This window comes from Neovison vison, chromosome 6, assembly GCF_020171115.1.
Source record: "Neovison vison isolate M4711 chromosome 6, ASM_NN_V1, whole genome shotgun sequence".
In the NCBI taxonomy this organism is placed as follows: domain Eukaryota; kingdom Metazoa; phylum Chordata; class Mammalia; order Carnivora; family Mustelidae; genus Neogale; species Neogale vison.
The window spans coordinates 46104492-46118138 of NC_058096.1; positions in this window are offsets into that span (position 1 = coordinate 46104492).

The following is a 13647-nucleotide window of genomic DNA, read 5'->3' on the forward strand; positions in this document are numbered from 1 at the left end:
AATTCTTTTCATTATATAAGGTAATGTGAGAAATGTCAGGTGCTCCAATACTGTTGAGAAATTAAGAAAGTTTATATGAATATGTTTTTGTTGAAAGTAAAGTACAAAAATATGTTCTTATGATAATAATTATTATATTTTTATTAAATATGTACATTAAAAAATTAGTCTTAGGAGACCTTAAAAAGCAAGTGTCTGTAAAATCCTTCTTTGGGAGGAAGGCTTTGAAAAGTAACATTGCCCCAAATGAACTGTTTCTGACAAAAAATAATTGGATCACTCATGAGAGAGAAAAGGCAGTTTCTTACAAAGTGAGAAACAGGAAACATTGACGAGAAAGAACTTGACCCAACATGCATTTTTATTGACTCACTTTTTTCCTTTTGAAGAAAACTCCTGACTAGGGTTTACTATACCAGACACTTAAAAGTATTTTTGGAATGAATTACTAAGCTATTCAAAGTAAGCCTTTTAAAATCACCAACAATTTGCCTCCAAGAAAGAAGGTGAGCTTATGAAACTATGAACTTCTGGCTAGGTCAAATAAAACTAAACAAATGGTTAGACATTTGTTTAAAAATTTTCATGATAAATGTCAAAACATTTTCTCCTACTTTCCTCTTTTTTTTAATAGTTGTGTTAAGTATTTCATTTAAGAAAATGTAGAACAGGGGGTGCCTGGATGCCTCAGTCGGTTAAACGTCTGCGTTTGGCTGAGGTTATGATCTCAGGGTCCTGGGATGGAGCCCCACATTAGGCTTCCTGCTCAGTGGAGAGCCTGCTTCTCCCTCTCCCTCTGCTGCTCTTTCTTGCTTGTGCTTGCTCTCTCACTCTCTCTCATCAAATAAGTAAAATATTTTTAAGAAAATTTAGAACAAATGACAGAATTAAAAAATTACCATTTATTTATTTATTTATTTTTTAATGATTTTTACATTTTATTTTATTTTTTCAGTGTACCAAGATTCATTGCTTATACAGCACACCCAGTACTCCATGCAATATGTGGAGTAATACCTTAATACCCACTACCAGGTTCACCCATCTCCCCCACCCCCCTCCCTTGCAATATCCTCAGTTTGTTTATCAGAGTCCACATTCTCTCATGGTTCATCTCTCCCTCCGATTTCCCCCAATTCACTTTTCCTTTCCTTCTCCTAATATCCTCCATGTTATTCCTTATGCTCCACAAGTAAGTAAAACCATACAATTGACTTTCTCTGCTTGATTTATTCACTCAGCATAATCTCCTCCAGTCCCATCCATGTTGATACAAAAGTTGGGTATTCATCCTTTCTTATGGAGGCATTATACTGCATAGCATATATGGACCACATCTTCCTTATCCATTCATCCATTGAAGGGCATCTTGGTTCTTTCCATTGGCGACTGTGGCCATTGCTGTTATGAACATTACCATTTAAAAATCCCTAATAATATAATTGGTTCTGGCAAGAGTCACCAAAGAAAGCTAAAAACTTTAGCTAAATAAGTGGATGGGAACCTGGAGAGCTGGAAGGTGTGAAAGTATCATATCACGAGTTATTTGCCAGATGTAAGGGAAAACAGATAAACTTTATAGTGGAGAGATGTGACTATTAATACCTTAACCCAGGGATCACACTGAACTCTACCAGTAGTGAAACTAACAGGCTCCCTGCACTTCCTGATGTTATGCCATATGAAATTTATTAGCATTATTTATAAAGAATTCATGCCAAAATGTTTAATCAAACCTTTAGCTATAAATTCCACTGAGAATGGAAAAATGCGAAGAGTAGGAGAACAAGTCAAATAAGCAGCCAGAAAAATCCAGAATGTGGGAAATTTCATAAAACAATTAAACAACTGGCCCACTCTCTCCATGTCATTTCATTAGGGGGAAAAATAAGAAAGCCATTATGACTAATAACAACAACCAAAAAGTAAAGAAAGTGGAAAGAAATGACACTGTTTTGGATTAAAAGAATCTTGATAGGTAGAACAAACAAATGCAATGCTGTAAAAAATGTGGTAACAATTGAAGAAATTTGAATATAGACTGATTATTTGATGGTATTGGAAGAATCTTATTCATTTGATCTGATGGTCAAGTGGTATCGTGGTTAGGAAAAAAAATGTCCTTTCTTCATGATGCAGTGTGAAATGTTTAATTATGAAATGTATCTGTAATTTTCATTAAAATAAAGGTTCTCTTTAAAATGTGTTATGCCTATAAGTTCTTTCTTCTAGAAGTTGTGACTCCACATAAATCACACTACTTACTGGTCTGTGTGCCAACCTGCAGATGGATTGAGCTAATTGTAAGAGTATTTTATGTACAAAATTAAACTGCCATTGTTATAAATTGTTATCAACACATCTCAATATGCTCTCTCCAAAACCATTCTTTAACAAAAGAGCTTAACTGCTTTACTTCTGCATAATTAAAATAATTATCACAAATAGATAAAATTACCAATTAATAAGCTTTTTTATCTGTCAAGTATCGTGCTAAGGGCTTGGCATTAACCCTCTGGCCTGATTCTTGCAAAAACCTTGTAAGGGCACTTTATTTATTTTATTATTATTTTTTGTTATGTTATGTTAGTCACCATACAGTACATTGTTGGTTTTTGATATAGTGTTCCAAGATTCATTGTTTATGTATAACATCCAGTGCTCCATGTAATATGTGCCCTCCTTAATACCCATCACCAGGTCAACCCATTCCCCCCTCCATAACCTTCAGTTTGTTTCTCAGAGTCCACAGTCTCTCATGGTTTGTCTCTACCTCTGAGTTCTCCCCCTTCATTTTTCCTTTCCTTCTCCTAATGTCCTCCATTGTTATTCCTTATGTTCTACAAACAAGTCAAACCATATGATAATTAACTTTCTTTGCTTGACTTATTTCACTTAGCGTAATCTCCTTCAGTCCCATCTATGTTGATACAAAGTTTGGGTATTCATCCTTTCTGATGGCTGAGTAATATTCCATTGTGTATATAGACCACATCTTCTTTGTCCATTTGTCTGTTGAAGGGCATCTCAACTTCTTCCACAGTTTGGCTATTGTGGACATTGCTGCTATGAACACTGGGATGCATATGGCCCTTCTTTTCACTATATCTGTATCTTCAGGGTAAATACCCAGTAGTGTAATTGCAGGGTCATAGGGTAGCTCTATTTTTAATTTTTTGAGGAACCTCCACATTGTTTTCCAAAGTGGCTGTACCAACTTGCAATCCCACCAACAGTGTGAGAGGATTCATAAGAGCACATTATTAACATCATCTTGCAAATGAGGACGTCAAAGCTTAGAAAGTTTGTTATTGATCAAAGTCATAGAGGCAAAGCCCAATGAACCAAAATCTGTCTCTTTCCAAAGTCTGTATTTTTAGTCAACATTGCTACTCTTCTTCCCCATGTTTGGAAGTAGGTATTCAAATTTTAGTGAATTTGTATCCATAGTGAATCTTGGTAACATCAAGCATAGTTTCAGTTATCACAGTTAACTTTATGATATATTGCAAACCTGGCATGGGACATCTCCCATCTTTATTTTTTTAGAAGAATTCTTAGGGCATTAAAAAAATCTCTTTGCTCTTACAGATGAATTAATTTCCTAGTTCAACTATTTCTCTATGATTTTATTTAATATTTCATTAAATTTATAAATTAATTTAGAAAAATTAATGTCTTTTCTAGCCAAGTCTTTCTGTTTGATAAAATGATGATTTTTCACATAGTAAACACATTTTTATACCCCTCAGTAGTTTTTTCATTTCTACCAAATACATAAAGGTCAGGCATATTTCTTGCCAAGTTCAATCATATACATATATATACACACATATGTGTATATGTATACATATATTTTTCCAAGAAATGTGTTGGAAAATTTGTGATAATTTGAAAAAACTCTCGGATGAACTTCATAGTCTGGAAATGTCAAAAAAATTTAAGAAAAAGGTATGTTACAGATGCATAAAATATATGTGATACTAGTCTATTTATCACTTACCACCATAAAATGTACAAAAATCTATTATAAAAAATTAAAGTTTATCCAAATCAACACTTAGAGACTGTATATGGAACCAATGGCAGTTGAGAGAAAGTAGCATTAAATCATAACTGCATGAAGTTAACTGTAATACATAATGCACTACTGTAATTTCATAGTCACTTTTTTTTGCTGTTACAGGGAGCTCAAATGTCGAGTACTTGCTTAGAACAACCTACCATGCTAATCTTTACATGAGCAATTGGTTTCTCTAGTATATTGCATATTGCAGTACAAACTGATCTCATGTATTTTTCGTGTTTAGTGCAATCACCATAAACCTTGACTAACACTATGGGACACCTATGAAGTACCAGTAGTGATGCTATTAGTGCTCCAATTAGTGCAATTAGTGCTTCTCTCCAAAGATGCAGAGAAGAATCATGACACTACAACACGAAGTTGAATTGCTTAAAATGTACAGTAGATTGAGGTCTGCAGCTGTGATTGCCACCATTTAAAGCAATGTAAGAACCATTGTCAGGGAAAAAAAAAAGAATTAATTAATTAATTTTGATTTTTACTACATCTTTTTTTATTTACTTTTTATTTATTTTCAGTATAACAGTATTCATTATTTTTGCACCACACCCAGTGCTCCATGCAATCCGTGCCCTCTCTACTACCCACCACCTGGTTCCCCCAATAACATTTTGAGAGAGAGACTGAGAAAGAGTGAAAGGCAGGCGGGGCAGAGGGAAAGAGAGAATTCTAAGCAGGCTCCACACCTAGCATGAGGCGTGATGACATGGAGCTTGATCTCATAACCCTGAGATCATGACCTGAGCCAAAATTGGTTGCTCAGCTGACTGAGTCCCTCAGGATCCCCCCAAAAGAGAATTCTTGAAACCATCATTACAGCTATGCCAGCAGACACAAAAACCTTGCATTTTTAAAAAAATATCTTTTTATGTCGTATTAAAAATGCAGCCTTTATGTCAGTGCAGAAGTGCTATAAGAAAGGCATTCCTTGGTGCTATAGTAAATGGAATCGATTCTCTAATTTCCCTTTCTGTATTTTCATTGTTAGTGTATAAGAAAGCCACTGATTTCTGCACATTGACTTTGTATCCTGCCTCGCTGCTGAATTGCTGTATGAGTTCTAGTAGTTTGGGGGTGGAGTCTTTTGGGTTTTCCATATAAAGAACCATAAGATACCTGGGAATAAACCTAACTAAAGAGGTAAAGGATCTATACTTGAGGAACTATAGAACACTCATGAAAGAAATTGAAGAAGAAACAAAAAGATGGAAGACCATTCCATGCTCTTGGATCGGAAGAATAAACATTGTTAAAATGTCTATACTGCCTAGAGCAATCTATACTTTTAATGCCATTCCCATCAAAATTCCACCGGCATTCTTCAAAGAGCTGGAGCAAATAATCCTAAAATTTGTATGGAATCAGAAGAGACCCCGAATCGCTAAGGAAATGTTGAAAAACAAAAATAAAGCTGGCAGCATCACCTTACCTGATTTCAAGCTTTATTACAAAGCTGTGATCACCAAGACAGCATGGTACTGGCATAAAAACAGACACATAGACCAGTGGAACAGAGTAGAGAGCCCTGATATGGACCCTCAACTCTATGGTCAATTATTCTTCGACAAAACAGGAAAAAATATACAGTGGAAAAAAGACAGTCTCTTCAATAAATGGTGCTGGGAAAACTGGACAGCTATATGTAGAAGAATGAAACTCGACCATTCTCTTACACAGTACACAAGATCAACTCAAAATGGATAAAAGACCTCAACGTGAGACAGGAATCTATCAGAATCTTAGAGGAGAACATAGGCAGTAATCTCTTTGATATCAGCCACAGCAACTTCTTTCAAGATACGTCTCCAAAGGCAAAGGAAACAAAAGCGAAAATAAACTTCTGGGACTTCATCAAAATCAAAAGCTTCTGCACAGCAAAGGAAACAGTCAAAAAAACAAAGAGGCAACCCACGGAATGGGAGAAGATATTTGCAAATGACAGTACAAACAAAAGGTTGATATCCAGGATCTATAATGAACTCCTCAAACTCAACCCACACGAATCAGACAAACACATCAAAAAATGGGCAGAAGATATGAACAGACACTTCTCGAATCAAGAAATACAAATGGCTATCAGACACATGAAAAAATGCTCATCATCATTAGCCCTCAGGGAGATTCAAATTAAAACCACATTGAGATATCACCTTACACCAGTTAGAATGGCCAAAATTAACAAAAGAGGAAACAACATGTGTTGGAGAGGATGTGGAGAAAGGGGAACCCTCATACACTGTTGGTGGGAATGCAAGTTGGTGCAGCCTCTTTGGAGAACAGTGTGGAGATTCCTCAAGAAATTAAAAATAGAGCTTCCCTACGACCCTGCAATTGCACTCCTGGGTATTTACCCCAAAGATACAGATTTTGTGAAAATAAGGGCCATCTGTACCCCAATGTTTATAGCAGCAATGGCCACAGTCGCCAAACTATGGAAAGAACCAAGATGCCCTTCAACGGATGAATGGATAAGGAAGATGTGGTCCATATACACTATGGAGTATTATGCCTCCATCAGAAAGGACGAATATCCAACTTTTGTAGCAACATGGACGGGACTGGAAGAGATTATGCTGAGTGAAATAAGTCAAGCAGAGAGAGTCAATTATCATATGGTTTCACTCATTTGTGGAGCATAACCAATAGCATGGAGGACAAGGTGCGTTAGAGAGGAGTAGGGAATTTGGGTAAATTGGAAGGGGAGGTGAACCATGAGAGACTATGGACTCTGAAAAACAGTCTGAGGGGTTTGAAGTGGCGGGGGGGTGGGAGGTTGGGGTACCAGGTGGTGGGTATTATAGAGGGCACAGCTTGCATGGAGCACTGGGTGTGGTGAAAAAATAATGAATACTGTTTTTCTGAAAATAAATAAATTGGGAAAAAAAAAAAAAAAGAAAGGCATTCCTGTATACTCTAATTTGATTTCAGAAAAAACAAAGTCATATGAAAACTTAAAGCAAAAGGAAGGTGAAAGATCTAAAGTTGGAGAATTTAATGCCAGCAAAAGATGGTTTGATAATTTTAGAAAGAGGTTTGGCTTAAAAGATGTCAGGATAACAGAAGAAGCAGCTCTGCCAACTAAAAGGCAGCAGATGAGTTCCCAGATGCCATTAAAAAAATCATTGAGGGAAAAAAGGTTTTTAATGCAGATCAAAGTGTCCTATTTTAGAAACAAAATGCCACAAAGGTTATCTATTAGTAAGGAAGAGAAGTGAGCACTGTGATTTAAGGCAATAAAAGGTGGTCCACATCTACTGTTTTGCACAAATGCAGTTGGGTTTATGATCAGGATTGCCCTTATCTATAAAGCTGCTAACTCCTGACTCTTGAAGGGAAAAGAGAAACACCAACTTCCCATCTTCTGGTTGTAAAAGAAAGCCTGGACAAAGAGAAGAGTTTTTCCGAATTGGTTCCATCCTTGCTTTGTTCCTGAAGGCAGAAAGTACCTTGCCAGTAAGGGATTGCATTTAAAGTTCTTTTGATATGGACAATACCCCAGCCACCCAGAACTCCATGTGTTCAACACCAAAGGCACTGAAGTGTGTACTTGCTCCCAAACACAATGCTTCTAACTCAGCCTCTAGATCAGGGGTTCATAAAAACATTTAAGGCTTGTTATACACAATAATCTATGGAAAGGATTATCAACAGTTTGGAAGAGAACCCCTAAATGAAAAATATGAAAGTCTGGAACAATGATACCATGGAAGATGCCACCATTGTGATAGGAAAAAGCCATGAAAGCCATCCAGCCCTAAACAATATCTGCTGGAAAAAACTTCAGCTATTGTGCACAACAGGATTTATGACAGAGATAGTCAAGGAAAATCATGAAAGAAATTCTGTGTATGGCCAAAAAAAAAAAGTGGGTAAAGGGTCTTAAGATATGGATCTTAGAGAAATTCAAGAGCTGATAGACACCATACCAGAGAAATTAATAGAAGACAACTTGACGAAGATGAGTGCTACTGAACCAGCTCCAGATGATGAGGAATCAGACATAGAAGAAACAATGCCAGAAAACAAACTAGCACTAGACCATCTGGCAGAAGTTTCAAATTATTCAAGACTGCTTTTGGCTTTAATGATCTGCACCCTTCCATGATATGGGGACTGAAAATAAAGTGACTGGTAGAAGGAGGATTGGCACTGGGTAGAAACACTTTTAGAGGAATGAAAAAGCAAAAAAATGAGAAAGAAATTACAAGGTATTCTGAATTTTTTTCTATAACACAATGCTATTTTTTAATTAAAAAGCATAACCAATAGCATGGAGGACAAGGGGTGTTAGAGAGTAGTAGGGAATTTGGGTAAATTGGAAGGGGAGGTGAACCATGAGAGACTATGGACTCTGAAAAACAGTCTGAGGGGTTTGAAGTGGCGGGGGGGTGGGAGGTTGGGGTACCAGGTGGTGGGTATTATAGAGGGCACAGCTTGCATGGAGCACTGGGTGTGGTGAAAAAATAATGAATACTGTTTTTCTGAAAATAAATAAATTGGGAAAAAAAAATTAAAAAAAAAAAATGTAACAAACAAAAAAAAAAAAAAAAAAAAAGCACAAATTTTAAAACCATATACACAAAGCAACCCTGTACAATTTGTAAAGACATATACAAATTTAAAAATATAAACCAGACACATCAGTGGGTGCCAGAGGGTGGGCTAGGTAGGGAGGGAGTGGGGGGAATCACTCTAAAGGGAAAAGTAAGGGAAATAAAATGAGAGAGATCTTACACAGCCCATTGATATTTTACTATACATTCTTTTTAGAGATCTGATGAGAGTAGGCCGGCCTCTCCTGCCACTTCCTCTACTTCCTCCACCTCTACCACCTCTGTGACCTTGGGACAGCAAGACCAACCCCCCTCTTCCTCCTTCTTCTCAACCTACTCCACGTGAAGATGAGAATGAATACCCGTATGATGACCAACCTCTACTTCATGGACAGTAAGTAATCATCATGCCAAACTGTTAAAAAACCCGTTTTTTATGTGTCTTTGTGTGAAAAGCTTAATAACTGTACAGCAAGAATTGTGTGAGATATTCTCCTGTCATCATCATCATCTATGTACTCATCCTGTAGAATATCATGTGCAAGTCCTGTGTGGAAGAAGACAGCTTATCCTTACACAGGAATAAGGTAAGTGATATTTAATATAAAATTAATAACTTGTTAGTTTTACAACTTTGCTTTCAAAGAATTACATTATCAATAATATGTCTCTTTCTCTTTCATAATTGGAGAAACTTCTTCTCAGCCTATCATCACAGGTAAGTGGTTTCTAAAAAAAATGTAACAATGTTTCTAATACTATATTATGAATATGGTGATAATATGGTATGCCATAAAAAATTAGGAACAATTCATTCATTAGTGTATAGGCTAGACTACCATGAAGCAGTCATATTAATTATAGTAGGCTACCATAAAGCAATAATATTGCTACTTCTTTGTATCAGTGCATGCATTGTATTCTTGCAAATAAATATGAATTTCTTTTTCACATTTCTATATTCAATGTCTAGAGTTAGTCACACATATAACATCTATATTGTTTTGTATCATAAGACAATATTAATGTAGGTACTGACAGACTATGCATTTTGTAAACAAAGGATGTCAGCTTAGAATATCAACAAATACTGTATATAACTATAAATGTACTTTCTCTTATAATTTTATTAATAATACCTTTTTTCTCTAGCTTACTGTATTGTAAGAATATAGTGTATAATACATGTAATATACAAAATATGTACTAATTAACTGTGTTATTGGTCAGGCTTCCAGTCAACAACAAGATATTACAGTAGTTACATTGTTGAGGAGTTGAAAGTTATACACAGACTTTCAATTGCACTGATGATCAGTGCCCCAACCCTCATGTTGTTCAAGAGTCAACTGTATCTCAACATGGTTTTGATTTGAATCTCCCCGATGGCTAATGATGATGAACTTTTTTTCATGTGTCTGTTAGTCATTTGTATGTCTTCTTTGGAGAAGTGTCTGTTCATGTCTCCTTCCCATTTTCTGATGTGATTATCTGTTTTGTGTGTGTTGAGTTTGAGGAGTTCTTTTTGGATCTTGGATATCAGCCATTTGTCTGTAGTGTCATTTGCAAATACCTTCTTTTATTACATGGTTTGCCTCTTTGTTTTGTTAACTGTTTCCTTTGCTGTGCAGAAGCTTTTAATTTTGATGAAGTCCCAAAAGTTCATTTTCACTTTTGTTTCCTTTGCCTTTGGAGACATGTCTTGAAAGAAGTTGCTGTGGCCCATGCGAAGGAGGTTACTGTCTATGTTCTTCTCTAGGATTTTGATAGATTCCTGCCTCACGTTGAGGTCTTTTATCCATTTTGAGTTTATCTTTCTGTGTGGTGTAAGAGAATGGTTTAGTTTCATTCTCCATAGCTGTCCAATTTTCCCAGCACCATTTATTAAAAAGACTATCTTTTTCCCACTGTATATTTTTTCCCGCTTTCTCAAAGATTAGTTGACCATAGAGTTGCGGGTTCATATCTGGTCTCTCTACTCTGTTCCACTGGTCTATGTGTCTGTTTTTGTGCCAGTACCATGCTGTCTTGGTGATCACAGCTTTGTAGTATATCTTGAAATCAGACAATGTGATTCTCCCAGGTTTTTTTTTTTTTCAACATTTCTTTAGCAATTCGGGGTCTCTTCTAGTTCCATACAAATTTTAGGATTGTTTGTTTCAGCTCTTTGAAAAATGCCGGTGAAATTTCAATCAGAATGGCATTGAAAGTATAGATTACTCTAGGCAGTATAGACATTTTAACAATGTTTATTCTTTCAATCTAATTAGAATGGCCAAAAGTAGCAAGACAGTAAACAACAACTGTTGGATAGGATGTAGAGAAAGGGGAACCCTCTTACACTGTTGGTGGGAATGCAAGTTGGAGCAGCCATTTTGGAAAACAGTGTGGAGATTCCTTATGAAATTAAAAATAGAGCTACCCTATTACCCTGCAATTTCACTATTGGGTATTTACCCTAAAGATACAGACAGAGTGAAAAGAAAGGCCATCTGTACACCAATGTCCATAGCAGCAATGGCCACAGTCACCAAATTGTGGAAAGAGCCAAGATGCCCTTCAACAGAAGAATGGATAAAGAAGATATGGCCCATATATACAATGGAATATTATGCCTCCATCTGAAAGGATGAATACCCAACTTTTGTAGCAACTTGGACAGGACTGGAGGAGATTATCCTGAGTGAAATAAGTCAAGCAGAGACAGCCAATTATCATAAGGTTTCACTTACTTGTGGAGCATAAGGAATAACACGGAGGACATTGGGAGATGGAGAGAAGGAGGGAGTTGGGGAAATTGGAGGGGGAAAGAAAGCACGAGAGACTGTGCATTCTGAGAAACAAACTAAGGGTTTTGGAGGGGAGGGGGATGAGGGGTTAGGTGAGCCTGATGGTGGGTATTAAGGAGGGCACATATTGCATGGAGCACTGGGTGTGGTGCATAAACAATGAATCTTGGAACACTGAAAATAATAAAATTAAATTTTAAAAATTAATAAATTAATAATTTAAAAAAAGAGTCAAGAGTAATGATATAGAAGACTATAAATGTGGGCATCTGGATGGCTTAGTTGGTTAAGCATCTGCCTTTGGCTCAGGTCATGATTCCAGGGTCCTGGGATCAAGGCCTAGGTTGGGCTCCCTGATCAATGAGGAGTCTTTTATCACTCTCCCTCTGTCTCTCCCCCAGCTTGTGTGCTCTCTCTCTGTCATGCATGTGTATGCTCACTGTCCCTCTCAAATAAATAAATAAATAAATAAATAAATAAATAAAGTTAAGAAAATAAAATTATAAATGGTGTATTATTAAGTTAAACATAGTTTATGAAAAACCATGTATAGCAGAGGCATTATTTTATTTTAAAATGTTCATATAAAACTATGTATCTCTCTATCTATAAATATTTTTATATATATATATAAATAGTAACTACACACATGGGTAAATGATAGGAGAAATATACACCAAAAACTTAACTGTATTCATAGTGTTTAGTGAGATTAAAACAAGTTGGTTTCTTTGTGCTTTTCTACATTTTAATTTTTTGCTCCAATTAATCTGATTTTGTTTGTAGAAGAAACAAGCTATAAAAATATAGCTAAAAAAGTACATTAAAAATGATTTGTTGACTAGACTATAATGCCCAGTAGATTGACTTCATTCTACAGGGAATCTTTTGGTGGCATTGAGGGAATTTCGATATTCTCTTTGCAAACAGGTTTGAAGATGGTAAGAAATAAATATCTTTCCTTCCAAACTGCATTTTTCAAAGAAAACTAACATGAGACAAGTAGCTGTCTTTGACATCTTTCTTCTTGTATCTTATGAGTTCTTCATGAACATTTATTTCTCATCACATCTCTGCATCTTCTTATAAGAATTGGGTGAGAATACAGTGCTTTATTTTATTGTCATTATTCTTTCCACCAAAAATGACAGAACATATTATTTTAGTACCAAGAGTTTCTCATGAGCTGTCAAAATATCTGAAAAGTTTTTTGAGATGTTTTATCTATCAAATGGAACAGAAAGGAATCCTAACTGAACAGCTAAATAAAAATTATGTTTGATTACTTTAACCCCTTGTGGCAAGACACTATATAATTGTAGAATGAGGGTTCAAATGATTATAGCATCTGTGTGCTTCACCACCATGCTCTGTTACCTACTGAATAACACTAGAAGTTAGAATCTCATAGACTGTGAGCAGAAATGCACCTCAGCAAATCTCGTGTTTACAGAAGAGAACCTTAAAATGAAGGTCATAAAATGGTTTAGACACCTCACTTAGTAGTTTAGAGGCAGACTTGAGACTCCAGCTTTCGGAACATTATTACATTTCTGTTAACATTTTCTTTGCCAGGACAATGAATTATAGAATAAATCTAATAATTTGTCTTTGAAAGTAAAATTCATTCTTTCACCTTATTAGGGAAACCTCATAGAAGTAGGGAAATTTTCAAATAGATAAGAATTAGAGAGTTATAGACTTTTTTTAAAATTTTTTTTCCAATTTATTTATTTTCAGAAAAACATTATTCATTGTTTTTTCACCACACCCAGTGCTCCATGCAAGCCGTGCCCTCTATAATACCCACCACCTGGTACCCCAACCTCCCACCCCCCCACAGTCTGAGAGTTATAGACTTTTAAAGAGAGTCTATACTTTCCCCTTCAGTGTGGCTCTTTTTTACATAGTTCTAGTCAGGAAATCTGCAGAAAAGAATTAACCATATTTGCCAAGACCCACACCTTACTGTTGTATTCTTAGAAGAGTGTGAATAAGGATAATCGGGTACGTGCAGTGACTTGACAGCTATGTGCTTATTTGATGATAACTGCCTCTGTGACCAGACTCTCTGCTGGTGTTTCTTTGTGTCTAAAATCAATCCCAAATTCTGTCTTTTTCCACTGGAGATGAAGAACTCTGTTCCTCAATATACCCTCCTTTTTAAAGAGAGAAATTCCAGGTGCCTTTTTATAGAAAATATCCCAATTCTTCTCTA